Source organism: Callorhinchus milii, unplaced genomic scaffold (assembly GCF_018977255.1).
Source record: "Callorhinchus milii isolate IMCB2004 unplaced genomic scaffold, IMCB_Cmil_1.0 Scaffold2, whole genome shotgun sequence".
NCBI lineage: Eukaryota > Metazoa > Chordata > Chondrichthyes > Chimaeriformes > Callorhinchidae > Callorhinchus > Callorhinchus milii.
In genome coordinates this window covers 100868602-100896248 of record NW_024704743.1, presented here as the reverse complement: position 1 = coordinate 100896248, position 27647 = coordinate 100868602, and the positions used below count along the sequence as shown (strand labels likewise).

Below are 27647 nucleotides of genomic sequence, written 5' to 3'. Positions count from 1 at the left end.
GTTGCACTGCTTGTTAATCCAAAGTAAGATCAACAATAAAAGAAAAAATGCTTTAAAATTCCCCTTCTATTGTCTTGTCTATTCAGTACATTTTATATAATGGCCATTTTATGTATTGTATCATTTTATCTCCATATTCTAGTTTTGAATATATTTGCAGAATACATTTTCATTTGTGCAAATATATTGATTTTTTTTTACAGTAACAGCTTTTAGCATCCACCAGTGGCTGTATCCTCTTGGGAATATAGTTTATTACAGCCATGAGCGGGTGGGGGGTTTAGGATTTAGAAACATCTTATTTGTGCTCATAATGTGCTCACTCTCAGCATAAATATGCAGAGATAGTCATATTTTTCCCTCCCAAGTCTCTGAAATAGAATTCCCTGCATTATGAATGTCGCAGGATAATAATATGATACAGCAGTGACAGTTTGCTGTATTTTGAATTGCTATTTAGCTGAAGATGTTGGTGCTTTAGATACCGTTGATCGGATCGTCCATTCAGTGCACAGTAATTCACTACAGATGTTGGAAATAATGCCTGTAGTACAGGGTCATTGGTTGCCTTTGACTCTGCACATTTATATTGATGCAGACACTTTAACGATTGTGCTCTGACCAGGAGTGTGCCCTGGGCGTACTATGAACAGTTTAGTTTGTTGGTCTCCCAAATGGCAAATAGAAAAAAAAGTGAATCTTTGTATCCTGGCAGTCTGCTCAGCAACAGAGCTTGAACCAGTGTCAGTGGGATACAATCTTGTAATCCTGCACTAAAGAGATGAGGTTCCTAATGCTGATTTTAGTGGTGATTTTAAATTTAGTAAGAGTTGGGAGCCATTAAATAAAAACAGAAGTTCCTGGGAGCACTCAGCAGTTCAGGCAGCATCTATGGAGAGAGGAAAGCAAGTTAATGTTTCAGGTCGATAATCTTTTGTCAGGAGTTCTGATGATAGATTATCGACCTGAAACATTAACTCCCCTTCCTCTCTCCATGGATGCTGCCTGACCTGCTGAATGTTCCCAGCGACTTCTGTTTTTATTTCAGAACTCCAGCATTTGCAGCATTTTGCATTTTGTAAGGAACCATGATCTTGCTTTGGGTTTCCTCTCCTCCACCGCCACAATGTAATGAATGTGTGTATGAGGGTTTCGGTGGCTTGCAGTGTGAGACAGTGGCGGAGCTGGGCGATGTTGTGGATTTATGTAAATAAACTATTTCCACCACCTCTCACCTCAACCTTCATGGCTCTGTCCTTGACTGGTTCATATCGTACCTCTCGCACCGCCACTACTTCATCTCCACGAACAGCTTCTCCTCTAGCCCCCGCACTGTCTTGTGCGGCGTTCCTTAGGTCTCTCTCCTTAGTTCCCTCCTCTTCAATATCTATATGCTCCCTCTTGGTGACATCATCCACAGACATGGGGTCAAATTCCACATGTATTCGGATGACACCCAACTCTATCTCTCTGCCTCCACCGTTGTCTCCAGGACCACTGCTGTCCTGACAGAATGTCTGTCAGACATCAAGTCCTGGATGAGAGCTAACTTTCTTCAGTTGAACGTCAACAAGACCGAGGCTCTCCTGATTGGCGTCCGTCAGCGCCTCCTCACCTCAGGCGCTGACAGCATCACCATCCACGGTTGTACACTCCACCTCACTGAGCCAGTCCAGAACCTTGGGGACTTGCTTGACTATGCAAACTCCTTGCTTGTCGGCTTCTGCAGCTCCTCCCTCCATAGGCTGAGATCATCTCAAGAACTCTGCGCCTGTCTCCTCTCTTGCACCAGGTTCCGTGACCCTATCACCCCCATCCTTGCCTACTCCAGTGGCTTCCCATCAACAGAGAATACAGTTCGAGATCCTGGTCTCCACCTTCAAATCTTGCTCCTCCTACCCCTGCAACCTCCTAACCACCTACCATCCTGCCTGCTCCCTCCGCTCAGCGGGCTCCAGCCTGCTTCACGTACCCTGCCTCGCCCGCCTCACCATTGGAGAGCGGGCATTCTGCCGCTCTGCCCCCACCCTCTGGAACTCCATCCGCAGTCCCTCCACCTCGCCCACTCCCTTGCCTCCTTCAAGACCTGTCTCAAGACCTTCCTCTTCGACCATGCTTTCAATCACCCTCCTTCCCCACCTGTCCTCCACCCTCCCCGATCCCAACCCTCAGCTCCGGACTGAAACTCTGACCGTCCAGCGGGATGGATGTCCTCCCGACGTGAAAGGCACTATACATATGTAATTTTGTTATTGTTGTTGGCTTTCATAGTCCATTTATACTCCACACTGTACAAGAAGGTAATATTCTGCAGGTATTTCTTTTGATATTCTGCTAGATTATCTTTTAAGTATATAGTGAATTTATAGCCTTAACATCAAGTTAAGTTTTATACAGTACAATATGTTGTAAATGGTGGCTACTTTTTTTGACCATGTCTCATCAGGCATATGTTTTCAATTTCATCCAGTATTCCTGAGAACAGTGCTGTGGGCAGTGAAGATTAGAGATGGGAATGGAAAGCTCCTTGTGAGCCTACTTATTGCAACCACAAAGAGTAATCTGGGATGAAGTGCTTGGCAATGTTTATTTTGATTTGGTGTATTTTGAGATGACGCTGGAGGTTCTTGATGCAGGATTCTGTGTGTAAAAACTCTAAGTAAATGACCTCTGAGTGCCTTAGTTGTGCTATGATTTTGTGACTCACACTAGCAATTGATTTTGCATTTTTTTCCTGAGAATCCACTATGCAATCAAACGATAATGTTGAGAAGGGCAAAATGGAGTACAGTCCTACAATAAAAATATATTCCAGTTGTACATATGCAGCTACATTGTATCAAAGCAAGAGCCTGTTTAAAATCAAGTCATGCAGGTCTGCCACAATTGCTACATTTATATTAAAAAAACTTCACAGTTTCATTCCTTGATAGTGAATTATATTAAGCGTCATATTTTGGAATTGTGGCCACAGGTTTAGATACAATTTGGTTTTGTTACGTATATTGCTAACTGCTGCAGGAGCTTATTCTGTACAAATAATTAAAGTAATAATCCTTGCACTTTATGTCAGGAGGATGTTTCACAGGATTTACTGTAAAGTTAGTGACTGTAGGTTAACATTGACATCCAATTAGTGATATCCAATTAGTACCACAAACAGCCATGAAGTGAATGACCACACATTTAAACCATTTCTTGAGTACAGTGAATAATTGTTTTTGTTTACAACCCACTATGTGCAGTGAATGAACTACATTCTTTTCAGGCAATTATTGATGTGCCTCTGACACTGATATGTGCAGCTGAATAATGTAGAATAATACAGGAGATGCCTGAACACCATTTACCACCTACTGTATATTTATAATCGATTAAGAGATTTGCTTTCAAACCTAACTTTTTCAAAGTTTATAGAAAATTAGTGCTTCAGCAATGTCATAAAATATAGGTGGTTGGACGCTCCAATGGGGCATAACGTGATTTTGCGTGTAATGAATCTGCCCTGGTTCTCACAATTATCTGTTGGTAACTTGCTCTCATTTGCTGAGCAGTAACTGTTTTAAAGAGGACCTTCTTTTGCCAATCAGTTCTGTGGGCTCCCAACTTTTGAGATTGAAACCGTTGCCGAATGGAGCCGGAAAGCTTGCTTTGCTTTTTCTGTGTGTGGCATTCGGGACAATTGCAATCTGCAATCACAGCATTGTAATTACTGTTGATCACAATTACTGTAATTTCCATTGACTAGAGACTGCCAAGAAAAGAACAGAGAACAAAGAGAAAAATCTGTGGTGGAGCTTCCAATGTAGGGAGAACACAATCAGAGCAAAGAATGGTTTCAGATGGCTGGTATAAATAGTATGGATAAAGAATGTTTGTGCAACCATGGATTCTTCCAAAGTGATTGCTTGCCTTTAGCTCTGTTCTGTACTTGCTAGAGCTTGTCCTGTGTGGAAAATCAGCATACAGGATGTTTGAACAAAAGAACTGCGGCAAATAATTGCACCTTGACCCCCTCCCACCATCTGCCCCACACAGTGATCTTTCGGTCTTGTCACTGTCAGTGTAGAATGGAGGCCAGGCGTTTCTTTACAGGAAAGAAAGATTGAAGTCCAGCAATCAAAATAATCTTTGCTAGCTCATAGCAGAGTACTACAGACTGGCATTCATGGAGGCCAATAAACAGATGTTGTTGTGGCTGTACAGAATGACCCAGATACTCAATCTAATCTACACTGTGCAGAATCGAGGACTACATTCTTTCAGTACCAGGGATGAACAAAATGCAGAGCCCGAATGGCTGAGTGGATAAATACAACACGTGATGAAGCGTTAAAGTCAGCACAGCAGTAAATCTAGTTTCTTGCCTTGTGCAGTTAAATAGATTAACCTAGGGTAGGAGTAGGGATACAACAACAAATTGCATTTATATAGCACCTTTCACATCGGAAGAACGTCCCAAGGCATAGATACATCAAATCCCTGCACAAAGAGGGGGTTTACTTAGCCTCCCGAGGAAAAGGAGGAAATAAATTCCATAGTTTCTATGACAAGTCTCGAATTAGTGTCAGCCTGGATCAATTGGTAACACTCTCACCTCTGAATCAGAAGGTTGTGGGTTCAAATTGTGTCTTTGAAGTCACGTGGTCTAGGCTGACACTCCAATGCTGTGCAATGCTAGGGGAGTACTGTTTTTAGAGGAACCGTCCTTCGAACAAGCTGAGGTCTAATTTGTCTTTCAGATGGATGTTAAAGGTTCCATGACTCAATTCAAAAAGAGAAGGGACTTTCTCCTGGTATCTTGTCCAGCAGGCTGCCAGATAAAGTTCAATTTATGTCTGTTTGTTCGCCTACAAAATATGCAGTCACTACAATTTGCAGTAGATCCTGTGAAGCACTTTGAAATGCCCTCTTGATGTGAAAGACACTTTATCAAATGCAAGGATTATTATTACTATTTAGTGACACCTGTTGAAAGTGGCTGTAAGTAGGCAATGAATATGTATTGGCCTTAAAGTGTACCCCAATATGAGCTGAAGGAGGACGTACAGAGAAAAGTGGGAAAAGGAAATAGATAATTACTTTGCGAGTCTCAGTTTTAAGTACTTTAAAGAAATAAAACATCACGAGCAGTTAAGACTCAAATTGCAATATTTTGAGTCATTCAGTGCTTTGTTGAAACCTCCAATTTTCTACATGTAATGATAGTCTCTATGTATCTGATTCTGCTTATTTTATCATAACTACTTCAAAACAATGGGTTACAGGATGAGAGCGGACAATTAAAAGTAAAGTTTCTGAAGTGAGCCTGCTGGCACTTTGTCATGGTGTGTGGTTTGATGAGCGGTGTGTTGTAAATTTGATGCAGTCTCAAGTCAGCCCATCTCGAAGTGCTAAAATACTTTCTCTTGTGGATTTAGCAACTAATCACAGAGTGACATTAGCAGATGCCTTACAACTGACTGCTGGTCCACCATTACCTTTGCAAAATAATACAAGAGTGAGGAAATGAAGAGACAAATGTAATAAGAAAATTAAGCAGCTGCATTTAGCTTTGATGATTGCCTTTGAGGAAACTTTGCAATAATGCACTGATGCAGTTCGCATTAGTTAATGGTAGCTTTTCACCACATCATATTTTTTGTTAAAATTAATAATACTCACTAGAACAAATAGCCACCATTATAATAAAATCTGATTTTTCTAAAATGGAAAGTTTGCTGAGTTAAATGTAGTCATTTTTTTTATTCTTGTGGTTCTAATACGTTATATCTTAATTTCACTGCTGGTTGAGCAAAATTGAAAAACTGTGTTCAATTTCCAATTGTATTTAACCTGAGTACATGTCCTGCATTCTTCATTTCCATATTGACCAAGGAGATGGGTGAGAACTGAAAGGGGACACTGAAGGATTGGAGGAAATGAAGCAGAGTGCTACTGAAATTAATTTCATCAAAATGATTTCAGCCATTGATTCGTAGGTGGAGTCCTGAAGAGTGGTTATTAGCACGCTCGCTTCGCAAGCAAGTGGACCCAGGTTCAATTCCTGGGCAGGGTGAAACCATAGGCAAGTTTCCTTACTCCATATCCTCTGTTCACCTATCAGTAAGTAGGAGCACCATTGTTAATCCATTGGCAGCTCGCTTTCCAGGGTAATAAGCCCTTCAAAAAAAACTAATATTTGGCCACTGTTTGTGGGATACTGCTGGGTGCAATGGCAATTGGCTGCCATGTTTTGCCCACAAAATACACAATCTATTTTGCAGTATATCCTGTGAAGCACTTTGAGATGTCTCAATGACTTGATAACAACAACAACAACAACAAGATTCCATTTATAGAGCGCCTTTCACGTCAGGAGGACGTCCCAAGGCGCTGAGGACGTCCCGATAAGGCGCTATATCAAAAATTCAAGGATTATTATTATATTACAAAGAATGGTACAGCACAGAAACAGGCTATTCAGCCCAACTCATCCATGTGGGTCTTCACACTCTACATGAGCTTCTACCCCTCTGTATCCTGTCTCCCCTCTATTTTTTCCCCCTCCTTTGTATGATACAAACTAAGACTACTACAGGACATTTACAAGTTCGAATTTGAATTAAGTTGTTTACCAACATTCAAATAATTTTAGCAGAAAGTACATTTTTAAACCCCAAAATTTTCCCCTGTGGCCAAATGATTTCAACTGTTTTATTGATATAAATGCTGATTTCAAGGAATCCAACCAGTGTTCAGAAATCTAATTGTGCTGGCTAGCATTCAGCAGATGTAAGGCTTCCAGACATTTTACTGTTCGGTATTGATCTTACAGTTCCACTTATAAATCCATTTAGAGAAGCAGGACTCCAGAGTATATTTCAGTTACCGTCCTCTATTGAGTTGGCAGATAAGCTTGTAAAACTATCAGCAGAGTGGGCTATACTTTAACATTTTGTACTCGAGAATCATTGAAGAACCCATTCTATGATGAATTACAGCTCTTTATGTGGTTCGGGGTTGTTATACTTTGCACTGGAATAGTTTGTCCAGTAGTAAACTATTAAATTAACTAAATTAGCAAACAGTAAGTAGTCCCTGGCCCCCACTTTGAAACTCCATCCTGGGGTTTCTTTGCATTGCCCCTCGTATCCTTCAAGCTCTGTCTCAAGGTCTTCCTCTTTGGCCACACCTTTGGGCAACTTCCTACTTCCCAACCCACCACTGCCCCCCTGCCGCCTCCACTCGCCCCAAATCTAACCCTCCACATTGGGATGTTCGCTTGACATTAAAGGCCAGGATATATAAATGCAATTTGTTATAACTGCAGTATTCTTAGCTTGTATTGACATCTGTGTGTGGCATACCAGGAGCTCTCCAGATGGGAGGGATTATTATTCAATAATACTGTTCCATCAATCTAATTTGGTCACTCAATCCATGACTATTTGTGGGACACTGCTGTGCACAATAGGCTGCTGCGTTTTGCCCACAAAATATACAATCAATCCACTTTACAGTATATTCCGTGAAGGGCTTTGAGATGTCTCAAATACGTGATCAGGTGCTGTATCAAATGCAAGGATTATTATAAACCCCCTCAAAGTGCTTCACAGGTGATTACTGTTAAGTGCAGTGATGGACAGATTAATAATAACAATAAAAATAACAATAATCCTTGCATTTGATATAGCGCTTTATCATGTTGTTGTGACATCTCAAAGTGTCTCACAGAATATATTGTGGAGTGGATTGACTGTATTTTAAGTAGCTGTTTTATGCACAATAAGTTTTTTTGCCAGCACACTGGAAGAAACTCTTTGCTTTTTGTCATGCCTGCGCTTTAATACCTGTGCTGAAAACCAATGGGAATGGTTCCTAGGTTTAATGTCTCATTCAGTACTCCTCCAGTACTGCACTGGGGTACCAGACTAGACATCAAGTCTGATGCAAAGTACTATGCAAGCTGAAATCAATTGAGTAAGCAAACATACAGATTAAAATTTTAGATGAGATGATTATAAAATTACATGGTTTACTGAATGTGTGCCAGCTTCAGTGGCACTGCTTCTAGGGATGGGATTGAAAGGATCTGGGCATCATTTCTTCTTGCACTTGTCAATTTAACCCTGTGTTCAAACATAGTTCTGTTTTTTTTAAGCTTTAATTTTCAAATATAAAACATTAATGGGCATTTGGATTGTCTATTTTGAAATTTTAAAAGAGAAGAAATCAGAGAGAATTTTAATCCTTAACTATAATGAAACAGAATATGAATAATAGAAAGAATGACTTCAACACCAAGGTTCACTTTCCCTTTTTAATGTAGAGCCAAGCCTCTTTGATCTACACAGTGTGCGGTGCTTACCTGTTTTTATTTAATTTATATTCTTTTTATAGCAAAATAATTACAAGGCACAGTTGCCTTGAAATGCAATCCTTTTGTGACCCTTCTGTATCTAATAAATACATGGTAATTTCACTAATCTGAGTAAATTGATTGAGGTCACTAAATTCATTATCTGTTCTTATCATTTGTTTACTGAAGTTTCAATTGTGATTAGACGCACTTGAGATTTTACATGTTGTCATCTCTGTCGGGCAGAGGAGCACAGAATACCTTGGAAATCCGGGCTGCAGTTAAAAAAAATCTGAATAATAGAAAGAATAATTTCAATGCTGGGATTTGCTTTCTCTTTTTATTATGGAGCCTGACCTCTTGAAACTACAAGGTGTGCAGTCACTCTACCTGCTATGATTTTAAGTTACAATAATACTTTGCATAAAATACCTCTGAAAAATGTGTATAGCTTTTTTAAAAAACTGCTGCAATAAAATGGTTGTTAAAATTTCCTGGCTGTCGTGACTATAGTAAGTCAGACTTACTCCCATTACGCAGTAATAATTTCTCTTTTGAATCTAAGAGACCATCTTAGATCAGTTAAGATAAGTCCCAAGTGTTGTTGTTTTAAAGAGCCATGTTGGATTAATAGACTGAGGTGATTTGTTATTCAGTTATAGGATTGAATCTGAAATTCTGGTAAGAAAGGTTTAGTGTAATGTGTATCTTCTATCAGACAGCTGTAGATCATCATTGGTGAAGCCTGGAAATGGGTCACTGGCTGTTTTCCGAGTGGCAGGTGGATAATAATAATAATCATAATAATAATAATAATTTGACTTAATTTTTAGAATGTCTTGTCAGAAAAGGGTAAGAAATTGCAGGTTGAGGGACTATTCTTGCAGCATTTTGCAAACCTGCCACAGCAGCATAATTATTACTGCCCACACAAACTGTCAGAAGCAAGTTTAATCAAAGGTTCTGCCAGTGGGCAAGAGGGCATCAACTAGACAAGCATGATTTAAGTACACTGTGCGTATCATAAACCATTTACCCTGGGAGCCTATTCGCTATATTTTTAAACCAAAATCTAGTGAAATAAAAATATGTTGTATAACTGTTAACTGTATGATGCATTTTGGTTTGATAGAAAGCCAAATTCCCTTTATTAGTTAATGTGACATGTTTCTTTATTGCACACCTTCACATAACATTTTGGCAAAAACTAATACACTACATTAATCTTGAAGATTTTTGTTCTCTAATTTTGTTCTGTCCCCTCCTCTCGTGAGAGCATTTGCCTTGTTTTCCAACTTTTTGGGGTTTGGTTCCCCAGGCACATATTGACATACTTCCAGTATGTCATCCAAGTAGTCATTAAAGATTTTTAGAACAGCAAGTCTCAACTTTCAGAAATATCTCCCATGAAAACAAACTAATTGTGCTTAGGAGCTTGACAGGAGAAAGTATTTCATATCAATGTGGACAGTGTGAAATCTAAGACTTGAGTTCATGTAGGCAGTGCTGATTCTTAGCAGGCAGAGCTTCATTTCCCTGAAAGGAACCTTCAGAAGATAAAACCCATTAAATAAATGATTTTTACTGCCAGAGACTGCAATGCTTTTTCCATTATATGACAACAAGTTATACAACTTTGAAGTCATTGAACCATGGTTATTGGCTGGCTATTTCAACGCCAGACAGACATTGCACACTGCCGTTTCCAGCTTTGCATTTTCAGTAAGGATCACAGGGTAGCATTTAGCAACATGACCTCTGGCTGATTCCAAGAGCCACCACGCCATGACCTGTCCATCCAAGATTGTGTCTTTTACCCAAACTCTCTGCCTCCCAATCAGTTTCAATCCAGTGCCTTGGGATGTTCTTCTGATGTGAAAGTGCTACATAAATGTAAATTTGTATTATATTGTAGCCAATAATCTCTTGTACAGAACCAAATCAAATATCTTCTGAAAGTGCACATGAATTTCATCGATGGAATCTCTTATCTATCACCTCCGTAATTTTATCAAAGAACTCATGGTTTACACACATGACCTACTTTTCACGACACCATGCTGACTTTCCTTGATCAGCTTATACTTATCCAATTGCTCAGTTGCTCTGTGCTCAGTGATGAAATCTAGTATTTTTTTCAATAACAATGTTAAATTCACTGTACAATAGTCATTTGGTTTCTTGCCTGCTCCCACTTGGCTAATGATGTAGTGGTTGCTACCTTCCAATGCTCCAGTATTGCAGTATTTCTGACTCCAGCGAGATTGAAAGATTATAACTAATGCTTCTTCAAAATCCTTGCCTATCTCTGTTAATACCCTGGAGTGGAAACTATTAGGGCCAGAAACAGACCTGTTTCAGTCCCCCAAAAATACTTTTTTTGTTTGTTTGGCTATAGTCATTTCAGTAAGTTTCTCCCCTTCATTAATATCAATTGTTTCCTTGCTTTATGCTCGAATTATGCTTCCCCACTGTGAAGACCAAAAGAAAATATTAATGTAATAGTTCTGCCATGTTTATGCCCTCCATTATTCCCATAAATGCTTTTATTACCATCTGTTTTTAATGGGCCCACTTCCTGCTTTGCCTTTTTTTCTTGATGTACTCACAAAACACATTTTCAATGGATAGCATTTGTAAGTTTTGCCCTATTCTCTTTTTATTCTATTTTTGGTCTTTTATAATTCTCCTAACCTTCCAGTCTAGCCACTATCATTTACCATCAAATAAGCCTTTTCATTTTTCTCATTGGTAGTCACAGAACACACTGCTGAACGATTAGGTTTCAGTGTAATATCTGGTCTGAACCAGTACAGAACCGCATTATAATTCTGAAGGTATTAACCATTGAGTATTGAGAAAATTTTGTACAGGAACTACCAGACTTGTCTGGTGAGTATTTTGGGAACTGCAGGATGCCAAATAAAAAAAAGATTATTTAATTTGCTGTAATGCCTTTTGCATTATGTCTTGCAGTGTTTTTCACAGATATTCTACATGACTTTGACTGCTGTGTAGGCAGATTCAGCATTTAATTTCTGCCCCAAATGACTCACAAAGAGAAATGAAATCAGTGACTTAATATTCTTTGGTGAACTTTGGAAAATGGAAGAGTATTGGTCAGGACATCCCCTGAATCCTCCGCTCCACCATCAGCGGCCGTGCCTTCAGCCACTACGCACTGAAACTTTGGAAATCCCTCCCTCAATCCCTTCGCCTCGCTCCCTCCTTCCCCACCTTCAGGTCGCACCTGAAGACCTTCCTCTTCAACCGCACCTATGGTCACCTTCCCCCTCCCCTGACATGGCCTCGGGCTCCACAATTGTTAAGCGCTCTGAGACACCGTCCAGCGTGGAGGGTGCTATATAAATACAAGTTGTTGTTGTTGACTTTGGGAGAATTCTGAATTTCTTTAATATAATACCATGTGATCATAACATCTGAAGAATCATTAGAGGTTTGTAACTCTAATAATGCAGTGCTCTGCTGTAGATTGTGCTACTGAATTGTATAAGCTCATGTCCTGGCGCTGAACTCAAACTCAAAACTGAACCAGAGGAGAGAGTCATTTCGCCTGAACCAGACTGACGTGACGACAATTGTCAACAATAGGTCGATTCTGTGTGATCTTGGATTGGCTTTCATGTTGTCTGGATTCTCCTGCTCCCAATCCTCTCCTGTCAAGAAATCGAGCTAGCTTTGTACATCATAATTCTTTTCAATGATTTGATTTTTAGCAGGGGTCCTGATAGAAATATTCTCTAATCAGTTTAAACAAAAAATCCATTTGTTGCTTCTTGTTTCAATAATAACCTATGAAACGTTATTTTTGCGAGTACGACAAATTAGCTTGACTGGTGGTTGCCAGTTGTACTTAAAGACATTGTTAGGCTACTTTAGTCCTTCCATTACAAGTGGACTTGTATGCTGGAGGGAACCTGAATGTAATACTTGGGGAACTGGAGAAAAAATAGCAGCCTCAAGCCATTCATTATAGAATCTAACGGCTGCAGCTAACTCTCCCTTCATTCAATTGTTTTTTCTGCTGCTACCATTTACGTGACTCACAGAGGCTTTGAGGTTGAAGATTATGTGTGTCAAATGAGACATTTCTGTTAAAAAGACCATACCCAGACCTTTTTGAAAGTACACCAAGGTTTATCATAAAGTGTTCCTGAAAACAGTGGATCTTCTATGGAAATGCTGGAGTGCGATGTATTTTTGTAACTTTTTTTTATTGTCAGAATTTTGATGTCTGCTTCTCCTTCCCCTCCTTCCCCAAAGTTTTAGAGGTTTCATGTGAAAAAGAAGTCAACACGTTATTTTGTTCCTTTTCCTCTACTATTGTTCCTCTTGAGTTAACTTCTCTAAGGTATCTTGAGATTGATGCAAGGTGACACGTATTAAACTCACTTCCTCTGTGGGTGAAACCCTTGCTTCTGCTCAGCTATTCTCCAAAAATACAGCCAAGACCCCTTTGTGTGAAGAAGCCATGGATTTGAAACTTTATTCTACCAGTTTCCTGTAATTTTCCATTGTTGGAGCACCTATGTACTGCACATTACAGTGGCTGGATTATGTTTGAGCCGTATGGCCACTTTTTTATTTTTATAATGAATGGGATTGTTTTGGCTCCTCACCAAACCCATTTCACCTTCCCTCCCCCTGCAGGAATATCACAGTATGCCCATCACATCTGTCACGGAGGATCTATTGCATGGGAAATAAGATCAGGCTGAGGTTGAGTGGGGGCATAAAATTACTATTCTGGATGACAAGAGTTTCAAGATATGGTTCAGGCAGAGATTTAGGCAAGGACCCAAAAAATATTTGTTAGACTTTTGTTTAAAACTCAAAGGAAGCAGTTGGAAGCCATTATTTACGCAAGTTGGCAAGCATGTGTTCCTGGTAACATTATGAATACATAACTCTGCATGTAGCCTTAGCTTTATACCTCCTAAGACTTTGACAACAAGCTGCACTTTGGTAAATCTAGTTGAAGGTACAAGAAGTTTTTAAGACCTTGTCTGTTACATTGCCAGTAATTCACCACTACACAATACACACGTGTGAACTTTTTTTTTTGGCGGGTGAGGGGGGAAACTTACACATGACTACTCGTGGCTCAACCTCATATTCACAGATATTCTTGGCCTCACATCAGCATGTAAGGAAATGGCCTGTAAATCAAACCGGCTGACCATTCCTTTCATGTGTCATTTAAAGATCCTATTTGTGTCTGCTTATGTACAAGGCACGATTATAGTCTCTAACTTTCTGTGGAGTTCCTGAAGATCTAAATGCGATTAGAACAGCAAAGTAGGGCAGTGGAAGTGATGAATACAGTACAAAAGTATTCTAGATATGTTACGCTCTGTTCTGCTGCTCTACTCCCCACTATTTTTCCAGTTCAGTGAACTTCTATAATGACTAGAGTAATTTAGATGAATGAGTACAAATTTTGGTCCAATTTTCTTAGTTTGCTCCGATGGCTTGCAGAATTTTAACAAAATTACTTCGTAATGACTGTACTAGACGTTGTATGTTGGACTTGGAACTATTTCCACTAGTTGCATAACCACTAAGAAAAAAAACATTGTAAATGAATTTGTACACATACAGCAGAATTGATATTAAAAGTATTTAAAAAGTAGTGCTTTGCTTTTATCCTTTCATTCTGCAGTATTGCTAGACACAACTGTACCCAAGCACTCTTCATTCTGTTCTACCAATGTATCCACATGATGATTTTATTCTGCATACTAGTGTACTTGTATTTTATTTTGCAATATCAAATATGAATGTGTTAATTCATTGAGGAAGGGCAGGAGGAGGCTCATGTGGAGCATAAACACCGGGATAGACCAGTTGGGCCGAATGGCCTGTTTCTGTGCTGTATATTCTAATGTATTCTAACTGGATTGAATTTTTTATAACAGAAATTTGTTTGGGGGCTGTGGAGGAAAATAATGTGACTATGTTTCGTGGATTTGGGTTGAATGAACCACAAGAATAATGCATAATATTATCCTTGCATTTGATATAGCACCTTCTCACATCATTGAGATGCCTCAAAGCGCTTCACAGGATATTCTGTAAAGTGGATTGACTGTGTTTTCTTGTTTGAAAGCATTAACTGGCATGTTCTTTCTTGATGATTTCTGACTGATTTGCAATAAGATATTTCCATTTCAATCCAACGAAGTAGCAACTATGCACTTCTTGTTTTGCACTCAACAACTTGCATTTACATCCTCTTCACCTAGGTTAAGATCTTAAAGTGTTTCGCCAAGACAGAGTGGAACCTGAGCAAGGGAGAAGGGGAAATGCACATTACACTGAGACATACATTGCACTGTAATATCAGAATTATGTTCGTGGCATCAATATCAATGCATTAAAAGTAAATGCTTTCCTTAGCATTCTTCGCACACTGCATAATTAGATTAGTTAATTGCATATTTAATAGTATTCTGCCTATGTTATTTCAAAGTACATTACTCCAATGTAATCATCTGCAAAATGACAAAAATTGGAAGTTTTACAGATGAGTTATTGTTCAGATTGTTTTTTTCTGCAATTGGTATAGTGAGAACAGTTGGGAGTAAATTGATGTGAACAACTGTGAACAGTCTGTAGCTAATAAGAAAGTGAGAAGATATAAACTATTAATTGTTCAAAGTTCTATGAAAGTATTCCTTAGTAATTTGGCAATTGTCTACATTAGGGAGATGACTACAACAAATTGCATTTACCCAACGCCTTTCACTCTGGGAGGACATCCCAAGGTGCTGGACAGTTGAGGGGTTAGAGTTGAGGGATGGTGGCCAAGGTTGGTGGGGATAGGAAGATGACTGAAGGCACGGTCAAAGAGGAAGGTCTTGAGATGGACTTTCAAGGAAGGAAGGGGCAAGGCAAAGGGACGAAGGCATGGAGTTCCAAAGAATGGTGGCAGAAAGACTGAAGGCCTGACCGCCGATGGTAGGGCAGCAGGGCGGTTGATTTGAAGCAGGCCTGTGTCTGCCAAGTTAAGGGAGTGGTTGGGTTAGTAGCATTTCACAAGGTAAGTTTTAGAAATTAAGGTGGAGGAAGATTCATGGAGGGCTTTGAAGATGAGGATCTTGAACAACAGCACAATGCAACAACAACAAAATTACATTTATAGACCTCCTTTCACATCAAGAGGATGTCCCAAGGCGCTTGAACTCAATCCTCTGGGGATAGGGAGCCAGTGGAGCCAGGTAAGTATGGGGATGATAGGCTTGTGGAACCTGGTGTGGGAGAGGACACAAGCTACAGAGTTCTGAATGGTCTGTAGCATGTGGAGGGACGAGTTGGGAAGTCCAGTGAGTAGAAAATTGACTAGGTTCGAAAGGTGCATTTTTGTATAAAATGGTACTTTTTAGCATGAAATGGTCTTCGAATTTAACGTTTACATACTGCATTATTGTTGTTGACTGTTCAGAGAAAGCAGGCAAGCCATCAATTGTACACCAAAGCTGTAGATATTCACAATCATAAGTTAATTTTAACCAGACTATGGTGAATACAAAGTTTATATTAAAGGACAATTTGAGCTGCAGCACATATCTTGATCAGTCAAATTTGGATTATTGTTTACAGACTACAATAGCTTGTTTCCAGATTTCCTGCAATGTATCAGTCAATTTTTTTAACTTGGGAACCAAGCACACAATTCACAATGTTTGAACAGGCAACACACTTGGGTATGCACTCGTATCATACAGGAACTGTCGAAGCCAAGCTGTTCACATCCTTGATGACATTTTTTAAAAAAAATGAAGAGACATAATTGAGGCCAAACACAACCCATAAACTAGTGTTAATTAATAGCCTTATTCAGAAAGGGTCTTTTTGAAGTGACAGGTTAGATAATGGCTATTCATCTACATAATTTATTATACACTTTCTACAGGAATATTGGTGATCACTTCTTACTTTCCAAGATGTTATTAATTTGTCACTGGGTTAACAAAGCTGGTTTCCTTCCAATAAGTGTCAAGTACAGGTTCCCTTTCCACTTGCATAAAATTAGTGGCTAGAGAAGGAGCTCTCGTCGGCTGTGCACAGACCTCTTTAGCTGGACTATAAATGTGCTGTCATGTCATGTATATGTATAGGCGTACCCTTCAAGCAGCTAACACAATAGCTAACCAGCATCACTCACTAATTGACTGGCATCTCTGAGCTGAGGACAGAATCTTGAGCCATCAATTGTATCCAGAGATTCTAAGCGACAGAAATAACCTGAATATTAACTTCAATTTTATTCCATATTTTAGGTCCGGGTGATTTTATAAATGTTTCCCTATGATCTATTGCAAACGCCAATACGGTTCTTAAAATGATCCTGCAGCTGCCATTTTTCTCAACCTGTGTGGCTGATAATATGAATTATTTCTGCAGTAATTCAAAAGGGAAAGTCTGCAGGATTTGAGCCACTAATGGGATGTGCTCAACACAAAAACAAGAGAACATTTAAATCCTTGCATGAACCATTTTGGAGCAATTAATCTGAGATTTCCAGATCAGCAGTCTTTTGAGGTAGTTTTGTCAGATTTTATGACTGCGTTGTATCCGGAGACCAGTGCTTATTTATTGTATCATTTTAAGTATTGTACTTCCTGAATATTTTGATTGCTCTTGGATTAGCCTTCCTGAAAAGCAATGTTAATCCTTCTGTGACACTCCGACTGTCTCTGAACTCAATCCTTAACTGTTACAGCTCTCCTTTTAGTCATAGCTTGTGTTCATAGCTTAACAATTCTGACTAACTGACATTTTTTTTGCTAAATCTTGTGAGCTGCTAAGAACAATCTGCTTGACCTGCAACTGTAGATATAGACAAACTGTCAGCACAGACTTGCCATCTAAAACAACCAAAATCAAATTTGATCTAAGGTTTCCTTAGAAATTTTCCACAGCTTCAGCTCAACCATTCACTACTTGTTTGTGCAGTGAGGGAGAGAGGGAAAGAGAATGACATTAACCAGAGAGAAAGCTTTCATCCACAACGTACATAGTTGCTACATTTTTCAGTAAATCCCATGAAACGCTTTAAGATGCCCTTCCAGTGTGAAAGATGCTGTATTAAATTCAAGGATTATTATTTGACTTAAATGTTGTTACCAAGTTCAAATGGAGTGCTGGATGTAGTTTGATCTACGAACTACAATAACAATAATCCTTGCATTTGATACAGTCGGGTGGATGTCTCAGAGGACTTCACAGGATTTACTGTGTACTTGTAAGCAAACCAGGCAGTCAATATTCACACAGCAGTTTGCAGTAGTTTGAGACCATGGTCAGTAACCGTTGGCAGGCTATTTGAATATGTCAGTGTTAAAGCCTCACTGAATTCTATCCTCAAGTGAAATCCACAAAGAGAGCTGGTTGGTGATCATAAGCAAGAATCCTGGCTGATCTCCCTCGGTCACTCTCCAAATGACAATTTTGAAATGCCTTGGGAGTAGGCTTCAGAATGTGACAGCACATTTACATACTTTTTTGAAACTCTTACAATTTTCTTAATTCCTTAAAAAAATCTACCTTTTTAAAAGCCATGACATTCGCACTGTAGAACTGCAACTGTGTGTAGATCGATTTTTTTTTTTTAAATTGCTGCAAAGAATCTTGAGAAATATTCAGTTTGTAAAAAAGTGAGACTTGCATCATTGAATTGTAACCTAATGGGTCTAACATTAATATGCGGTTTTTAATTTTCTGATTTATGTCTCACTCTTTTTGAATATCAGAATTACATTCACTGTCTTCAGTTAAGCCCCTTGTGCAGTCCTGTAGCTCAGTGGTTAGAGCACTTGCCTTGCAAGCAAGAGACCTGGGTTTGATTCCCAGCAGGGCAAAATGTTCGGAAAATTTCCTTACTCCACAAGCCTCTGTTTACCTAGCAGTAAGTAGGAACCCGGTTGTTAGTCAATTGACAGATCGCTTTTCCAGGGCTAATAATTCCTTCCAAAAAAATAATAATAATAAAATTGGTCACTTCAATCAATGGCTATTTGTGGGACACTGCTGTGCACAATTGGCTGCTGCATTTCGCCCACAAATTATACAGTTAAGTCACTTCACGGTATATTCCGTGAAGCGCATTGGGACATCTCGAAGACGTGATCAGATGCTATATCAAATGCAAGGATTATTATTATATTGTATTTCCAGATCATAAATTGTGAGCAAGTGACAAGACACAAGCCGTGTTTGTCTGAAGACTACAATGGTTAAATAGGGATAATGAACATGGCTTTAGAAGTAATGAGCCCTGTCTCCCAAATGCACCACATTTCATTTGAGAATGAACTAAATTTAGAGGGAGATGGATCTGATGGACATAAAAAATAATAATAATCCTTACATTTGTTACTTTGCCTTTCATGCCAGGAGGACATGCCAAAGTGTTTCATAGGGTTCACTATAAAGTGGAGTGACTGTACTTTTGTAAGTCAACAAGGACTAGTTGGGCTGAATGGCCTGACTCCATTATGTATAGTATATGTAAAAATACTTGGATTTTCAGATGTTAGTGAAAAAATTGGATATGAAGCTTTTTAAAGAAGATAAGTGAATTGAATGTCACAATTTATCTTTCAGTCTTACAATTGAAAGATAAAGACTCTGCCTAGAGGTTGGTTTCGCAGGAATCTTTTATGGGACTTTTGTGTTTACAATGGGTCAGTTTTAAAAAGCAAATCATTTACTTATTAGTTCCACAATTGTTCCCAGTCTTGGCCCCTCCTCCCACCCCTGATGGTATTGTCAGGCCTGTATCAGATAGCGGGACATTAGCTTTTTAGACAGCTAATTCAACCCGTTATAAGCAAAGAACATTGTGATTTTCAGGTGATACCCAAGCAATGAGCTTAGGCAACACACTACATCTGTGATTGAATAGCATTCAAACACGAACAAGTTAAATGAATGAACTAAGGAAACGGCATGAATAAATGTAAGGCAAAACAGTTAGAATAAGAAGCTGAAATGTTTCCAATGGTGAAGGTTAAAAAGGAAAAGTCATGGTCAATAATCACACCAGTCATGAAGGCATTCAATCACTGTAGGTTTGTTATTAGCTAGATTATGTTCTGTGATACATCTCAAGGGCATCATTAGAAAAAACTACTTATTTTACCACAGTATAACTCAGTGATAAGGATTAATTTGGAATATTCTCTGGCATTTGGGGTAATATCAATATCAAAATTGGAATGAGTTTATAGAAGAGCGGCCAGGATCGTTCATAATTTAGCTTGAGGTTAATGAGGAGAAGTTCGCAGAAAGTAATCCTTTACAATGAATGAAAAAAAGCTTGAGGGAGAGCATAATCCTGGACTTGGAAACCGATAATGTTTTGTTCAATGCCTTTAGAATGGAACACAGTGCCTGGGATTCAAGGTTATAAGGGTAAGGATTGTCATTACTTTCGTACCCACCCTTTGGGGATTGTGGCAATGCTGGAATGCCATCTATAAATAATATTAATATCAACCTGACTCAATTGGTAGCACTTTTGCCTCTGAGTCAGAAGGTTGTGGGCTGAAGCCCCATGTCAAGAATTAAATTCACACTCCAGTGTTGTTCTGAGAATAGTGCTGCATTATTAAAGATCCTGCAGCACTACTTGAAAAAGAAGGGTGTTTCTTCCAATGTCCTGGTAAATTGGTAATGTATTTCATGGTTGTTGGTAGGAGATTGTTGTGTGCAACTCAGCTGTCGTGTCCACCTACAAAAATCCACAGTCACCACACTTTACAGTCTATAATTAAAGTAAAATAATGCTACCTGTAATGTTGGGTTAATATTTGGAGTATACGGAGGTAAGAAAAGCAGGGATGAAGTTGGAAATGTGAGAGGGATACAGTAATTATCCCTCAGTGGATATAGGGAGAGGAGTTAAAGTCCATAATGAAGCAGGTTTTGTATGGTCTGTTATAAGGAATGTTTTTGATGAGTTGAATGGCCTTTTCTCATCATGACTTATGTTTGTATCTAACCAAGTACTGACTTTTCACAATTATTTTGTTTAATTTTTTGGTTGGGTCTTTGTATGAATTCTTTAGTGCATATTAATCATAATAATGCAAATTTAACTGCAGCTCTTAAATATTTCTCTGTAGAACTGACAAGGTCAGTACAACACAAATGTTTCTGGTTTGAATTGCAGTCAGCAACATCTACTCGAAACTAGTTAGCACAATTCTGCAGAATTACTACTGTAAAATATATTATTTGCCAATCTGTTTTCAATGGTGCACTATTAATTCAAATGGCTAAATCATTTTGAACCCTAGAACTGCGTGAGATGAACATGAATATTCTTTAGTCAACAGAAATGGCACAGAAATATAAGGTTTCTTGATTATACAAAGGAAGAAAATCATAGCACCAGTAAAAAANCATGACTGCACAATTATGTAACAGTTGGAGTTTAAATAATTGTGGGAGAACTGATTGGTAAGTAGCTGATGCCTCAGGGTTATGGAAGAAGTACAACCACCAGTTACATGTAAAGCGTAATCATTGGGTATCTGGTTCCCGTGAAGAAATTACTGCTCATTTTAGAACGTCATTGTCATACTTAAGTTGTGTGTTCTGGAAAGATTAACTAGTTGCGAAGAAAGCATGTAATTACAGCTTCATTGTATCTTGTTTTGTTTCTGTAATCCATTTTAAAACTCTGCTCATTTTTTTTTGTAAAATGGGCACTTCCTGGAATTTCTTGCGCTGTTCTATATAATATACAATGCAAATTTACATTTATATAGCACCTTTCATGTTGGGAGGACATCCCAAGGTACTTGACAGTCCTGGATTGGTAACCAAGCTGGGGTGAGAGCTGAGGGGTGCGGGGCTGGATGAATGAAAGGACATTCAAAGACAGACCTTGCAACGAATGATGGAGGGAGTTCTAGGGCAGATAAATAGTTCTATCCATTGAACCTCACATTTATAGCTGTCAAAACTATAATTCTGAAGGGTAATGTCAAATTTAATTGCATTTGATTTGAGGTTTTAGCAATGTTTTAAAAGGATCTGAAATCTGTAAAATGTTGTATGAAATTCAGGTTATGCTTTGTCTATGGCAGGAGTTGCCTTGGTGGTTTGAATGACCTTTTACTGTTCAATATTTTCTTCTTTCTTAACTGTGACTGTATTTCATTTAAAAAATGCTTTGGGAAGAAAGACATTAAATTATATCCACATACATTGAATCTGACAGTGACTTCACCTGGGCAAGTATCTCATTAATGCAGAATTTTCTTGTAATTGATTATTTAATATGATTTTTAAGACAGTACAACTCATACAGGTCAAAAGTCAAACCTTCAATAGAAGGAGCTAAAATGAGCCTGTATCTGGCAGATCAACACCCATTTGGTGGCAGTGGAGGAGTGATGTCACACTCTATACTGTCACACCATCTGTTGGGTTGAGGGTGCCCTCTCTTGTCATTTCCTAGTAATATATTAGTAAGGATATGCTACTTTGCAGATCTAATTCTGCTCAAATTGGATAGTGTCTACATAATTGGGTCATTTGCTGGATCTATATTTTCAGTGAATCGTTCTGATGCTATTGTAGGATATACTCTATCCTGCTGCAATTTATTAGGTCACCTATGCAGTCACTACACTTCACAGTTGATCTTCCATAGGAGATCCAGAAAGCCATGAGTAATAGTGTTTTTTTAAATCTAGTACTATAAGTTAATTATTTTGTCAATGTTATTTTGCTTCATGATGGAGAAGGATTATGTCCTGTGATTTCTATGTTGACACTTCAATTTAACGTTGGGGGAAGCTGCTTTGATGGAGATGTTGAACCGAAGTCCCATCTCCCTGTTCACGTGGACATTTAAAGATTGCATGGCACTATTCCATAATCGAATAGGGAGTCCCTCCCGGTGTTCTAGCCAACAATCCTCACATGAAATTACTCATTCCCTTCATGGCTGTTTGTGGGATATTGCTGTACACATATTGGCTGCCATGTTCGCTCTCAAAATACAGTTACATTTCATAGTAAAGCCTGTGAAATGCTAAGAGATGTTTTGTGATAAGGAGCTATAATCAAATGCAAGGATTATTATAGTTATTATCTATGGGTTTAAGGGTTTTCCTTAAAATCTTTCCCTCCCAACATCCCCCAGTTCTAATGAAGGGTCACGAACCCGAAACGTTGACCCACTTTCCTTTCTCCATAGGTGCTGCCTGACCTGCTGAGTGTTTCCAACGATCTCTGTGTTTGTTTCAGATTTCCAGCATCTGCAGTATTTTGTGTTTATGTTTTTGTGATCTGGAGAATTGTTGGCCATGACACAAGATTGGCTTCCAAACTCTCCTGGGGGAAAGGGGGAAAATGGTGCATTGGTCCATATAAATAAATAAATTTGACAGGAAAGAGGGATATAAACACGTTAGTCTAATAAAGAGAGAAAATACAGTTTTAAAGCAAAATCTACATATGTGAGCACAAGACAGAATGATATTCCGCTTATACCCACTGATATGACATGGTCAGAAGCAACTGCCCAAGAAGTTGAAAGTAATTGTCTTCAGTTTAAATTAAAATGTTTTTCAAAGATGAAGTCATTTGGAATCCCAAAGTTCCTTTATTATAGCTTTCTTATTGTAGATCTGATTTCCACTACAGTTTATCATAATTCTGTAAAATTGAAGCTACTCAGGGAAAAAAAAGTCAAACCCATTTGTGTGATATCTGAGAAAAAAATCATTATGTCAGTGTTTGCTGTGAACCATGTATCTTGTTCAGTTTTAATAGAATAATCGGTAAAATGTCAAAAGGGAAGAAATAAATGTTACTCTCTCCATGACTGGCATAAAATTCAACTCCTAAATAAAACTTAACTCCTTTGGAGAAAATCTGAACAAAATTGGTGACCTTTATATTTTTAGGTTAAAGCTTTATTCTCCCTTTGCCTTGTCAGTCCTTCTTGTCTCATTCCGGACAGCAAAATGTGGCAACCCAATAGAGACTGAAATGTCAGTAACTTGATGGTGTTACCATAGAGCCAAACCTGACTGGACATAAATAGCACTAAAATTGTACAGTTCCTGGTTTTCGATATCATGTTACAGCCTAAAAGTCAAGACTTTAAAATAAATTGTGTGTTCTGTTTTGTGAAATCCTGTTTTTTACCAATTGACAATCGAAAACTTGGCTTTTTTTGTTTTACTGGGTGTTGGCCTCTGGCCTTTGCAGTGTGATAATTATCATGTGGGCTGCAAATTTAATTTGACTCCATTTGGTCAAGAAAATATGTTCATTAAGCTCTTTACACCTGTAAAGAGAAATTAGATAGAACAGTCATGCATTATTTCCATTGTCGTGAATTTTAAGTCAATTAACACAATGATGTGTCATTTGTGTTGAACGCCTATTATGTGCCCTGTGTGAACCACATGGAAATGCAAGACTATTACCACATCATTCGTAAACCATGCGTACAAATGGAATTAAAGATGCCCTTAAATATTTGATTGACAACCAAAACAAAAGATTAATTCCATAGTTAATAAATAATGTTCATTGTTTAATTACATAATTAAGGAAACCTGTAATTTCTCTGTACTGGTGTGTACATTTGGTAATATAATATAAATGTGTTGGTACGGCCTATTTTTGTATTATACATTGGTAAACAAATAGTTAAAATGTTTTGTTTGGGAAGAATTACACCATATTTGTAAAGTTGTAGTTTGTGACCCGTTTTAATTTTTTTGATTCATTTATAATAATGATATAGCGTCTTATCAGATCGTCAAGATGTCCCAAAGTGCATCACAGGATATACTGTAAGTGAATTGGCTGTGCATTTTGGGGTGACTGTATTTCTGAGTTTGGAACAATGTCTCTCCTATCTCAGTGCAATGAATGGTTTAATATTGCTTTACATGCTATTTGACAAAATTTATTCACTGTAATGCATTTCATTGTCAACATTTTGCATTGATCTTCATGCTGAAATGTGGATATGTGGGCTACTTGACTTGCTGCAGATGAGGCAATGGCAGAGCTCTATCATTTGGCATAGAACAGCGCTTAATAACATCTGACCAGCATTGATATTTGTACAGATGAAAAGCGCCAACTGTCTTGCGACAGGTTCTTTAACATTTAAAAGTCCCTAAATATTTTTGGGTGGTTCAATGACTCATTGTCTCCAAACCTTTTAGATCTTGGAAGCAGTGCAATAGATATAGAAAGCAGTCTTAGTTTCAATTTAATATGGTTAATCAAAGGTGGACTTTTCATTGGAATTGTATGACAGCTGGCGCAAAGCCAAAGCACTGTAAGAACACCTGGTAAAATCAGTCTTCCTTTTATTGCTGTAAGCTTTCTTCTGCATTTTCAGTGTGCTCACACTGAAAACCTGGGTGTGGCACAAGCACCAAATGTTCAGAACAAAGATTCTTGCTCTAATTAATTGACAGTGTTTTCTTAAATAAATTAACTTTGAATTTAAGCCACTCTTAAGTTAAAACTATGCTCCCCCTGCTCATTATTTTTTTTCTTTGAACCCAGGTTATACATTTGTTCCTGTTCCCAGTCCTTTGTAAATTCTCCTTGCTTACTGACTTGTGACATGCAGAAGCGCAGCCAAGGATGGCTCCGATTCTTTCTTCCTGGAGAATGTATCTGGCTCCTGATTGCGCCTCCTCCTCACATGGCCTATGCTAAGTCAGTAACTTGTGTGGAGAGAATTATTGGCATGGACCAACATCTGAGAGCTCTGTGCTGGTTAATGCATGTCTTGCAGCTGAATGCAACCAGTTTGTGCTCGCAAGAAGAAGTTCTTTTTTTCTCACTCTCCTTGAAACTTTCCCATCCAAGGACCCATTTCTCCCCAGTTTGCTCCTGGGTCCATCATTGGTCCTGAAGCTCAGTGGTTAGAGCTCTTGCCTCGCAAGCGAGAGACTTGGGTTTGATTCCTGGCAGGGCGAAATGTTGGCAAGTTTCCTTACTCCACACACCTCTGTTTACCTAGCAGTAAGTAGGAACCTGGTTGTTAGTTGATTGGCAGATTGCCTTTCCCAGGGTAATAATTCCTCCAAAAGATAAATTGGTCACTTCAATCCACGATTGTTTGTGGGACACTGCTGGGCACAATTGGCTGCTGTGTTTCGCCCACAAAATATGCAGTCAATTCACTTTACAGTATATTCTGTGAAGCACTTTGAGACGTCTCGAATACCTGATAAGGCGATTTATCAAATGCAAGGTTTAGTTTTATTACCTTAGTTATAAAATAATAATCTTTGATTTTGAAATAGTGCCTTTCATGTCAGGCAGATGTCTCAAAGTGCTTCAACAGGATTAATAATAATAATAATCCTTGCATTTGATTATAGTGCCTTATCACATCATTAAGACAACCCAGAGTCATATCTGGCTTAGTGTGACTTTTTAAAAGAACATTTAAAAGTCATTGCTAAGAGATATTGGGTGACACAATCAACATCTCAAGAACATTTAAGGGTCAATTTTTGAGCAGAAACTTAATTGATTTACGCATTAGTGGTGTGAACAAGTGTACTTCAGAAACCTCTTTTCTGGCAGCAGGTTCCAGACCAACCATAATTTATTACTACTGCTAAAAATCAGGTACAAGCAGAACATTAATGTCACAAGGAGGATTTCAAGAGCATATGGATTCCAGGAAGGAAAGAATGTTCTGCATATCCTTCCAATGTTAGATATTTATTGTGCATTTGGTAATGTGATATTTTTTCTTCTGTTTCCTCCACTCCCTACAAAGTGCTTAGCCATGTCATGGGGTTACCACACAATGCAGCCGAGATGGAGAATCATAGGTGCAAATCCATGCTCCAACACCCAGTGGCGCTATGTAGTGATTGCCATCCAAATGACTTTTCGACATCATTAATAAAAAACAATTGAAATCCACAGAAGGTTCGGCTAATCAACATCTGAAAGAGAACATTTCAAGATCAAATGGCGCAGAGAATTGTAGGCATCCTTAATGTTGGGTGTTGGTACTATTTTTAATTATACAGATTTGTAAAACAATAATGAGGGGATATAGGATATGTGATCTGACAAATATCACCATTAATAATTTGTACAAAAGGACAGAATATCTGATCGTTCCCTGACCTAAAATGTTTTAAAATAAAAAAGTTTAAAAAGCCATTCTAACAGCTAGGAATCAAAAATGAAATCCATATTTTATTATTCATTGTTGATAATAATATTAATGATAATTCGTGCGTTGATATTACTTCTTATCAAAATGTCCCAAAGTTCAGAGTTTTCTGTAAAGTGTAGTGACTGTACTTGTAGGCAAATGCAGCAGCCAATTTGCAAACAAAATATCCCCAAAAGTGCCATGGAGTTCTTTTTATTTGGGGGCTTGTTGACCAGGACACCAGGAGTGATATAGTGATACCTTCACTTCACTGCCTGGGAAGAGGTTTTTTTTGTATTTTGAAAGAAGGAGGGCAAGTGGGGGTGGAAAGGTGAAGTTTCAGTAGGTCGTAGAGATAGATAGGAGCAAGACCGTGGAAAGCTTTAAAAGTAAGGACAAGGATCATGAATTTGATCCTTAGGGGATAGATACTATGTATCTGTCTTGTTCTGTGCATCTTTCTTTCGGACGGATTCAGATAATACCAAGCCCAGATATTAAATTCATGGACAAACATTTCTGTTTACCCTTTCATATTCTTTTCCAATTGGGATGTTTTCCGAAAATGTTCTTCCACTTTCATCCTGTGGTGGTTGTGGGTGATGTAGCAACGCAGCAAAATGTTCCCATTCACTGGCGCGATCAGTAATTATTGGAGTTTTTTTTAATGTTCGAGACGTAAATGTCGGCTATGTTTTAGACTATTAGAATTGTATAAAAGCTCATAATAATGAATTGGTCACTTGAATCTATGACTGTTAGTGTGACATTGCTGTGCGCAATTGGCTATAAAATATACAGTGAATTTACTTCACAGTATATTCTACAAAGCGCTTTGAGACGTCTCGAAGATGTGATTATTATTATATGAGCAGATTATGCTTTTTTTTAAAAAAAAGGTAATTTTCTTATCCAAATAAAGTGTACGTTGAGAGAAGAGAATAACGAACAGAAACGTTGCAAACTGCAACACATCAACGAATAATAATAAAAATCGTTGCATTTGATATGGAGCCTTATCATGTCGTTGAGACGTCTCAAAGCGCTTCACGGAATATATTCTAAAGTCAATTGCCTGTATATTTTGTGAAGTAAAGTGTT

General features: G+C 38.4%; 1 protein-coding gene and 1 non-coding gene across 6 annotated transcripts in view; both read left to right on the top strand.

Annotated features, from left to right (window-relative positions):
• epb41l3a (erythrocyte membrane protein band 4.1-like 3a) overlaps nucleotides 1-27647 on the top strand; it is a 164836-nt gene that overhangs the window by 22511 nt on the left and 114678 nt on the right. The gene's annotated exons all lie outside the window — the stretch shown is intronic.
• Nucleotides 18151-18225, top strand: trnaa-ugc. Its single transcript has one exon. It is a non-coding gene; the product is annotated as a tRNA-Ala (tRNA).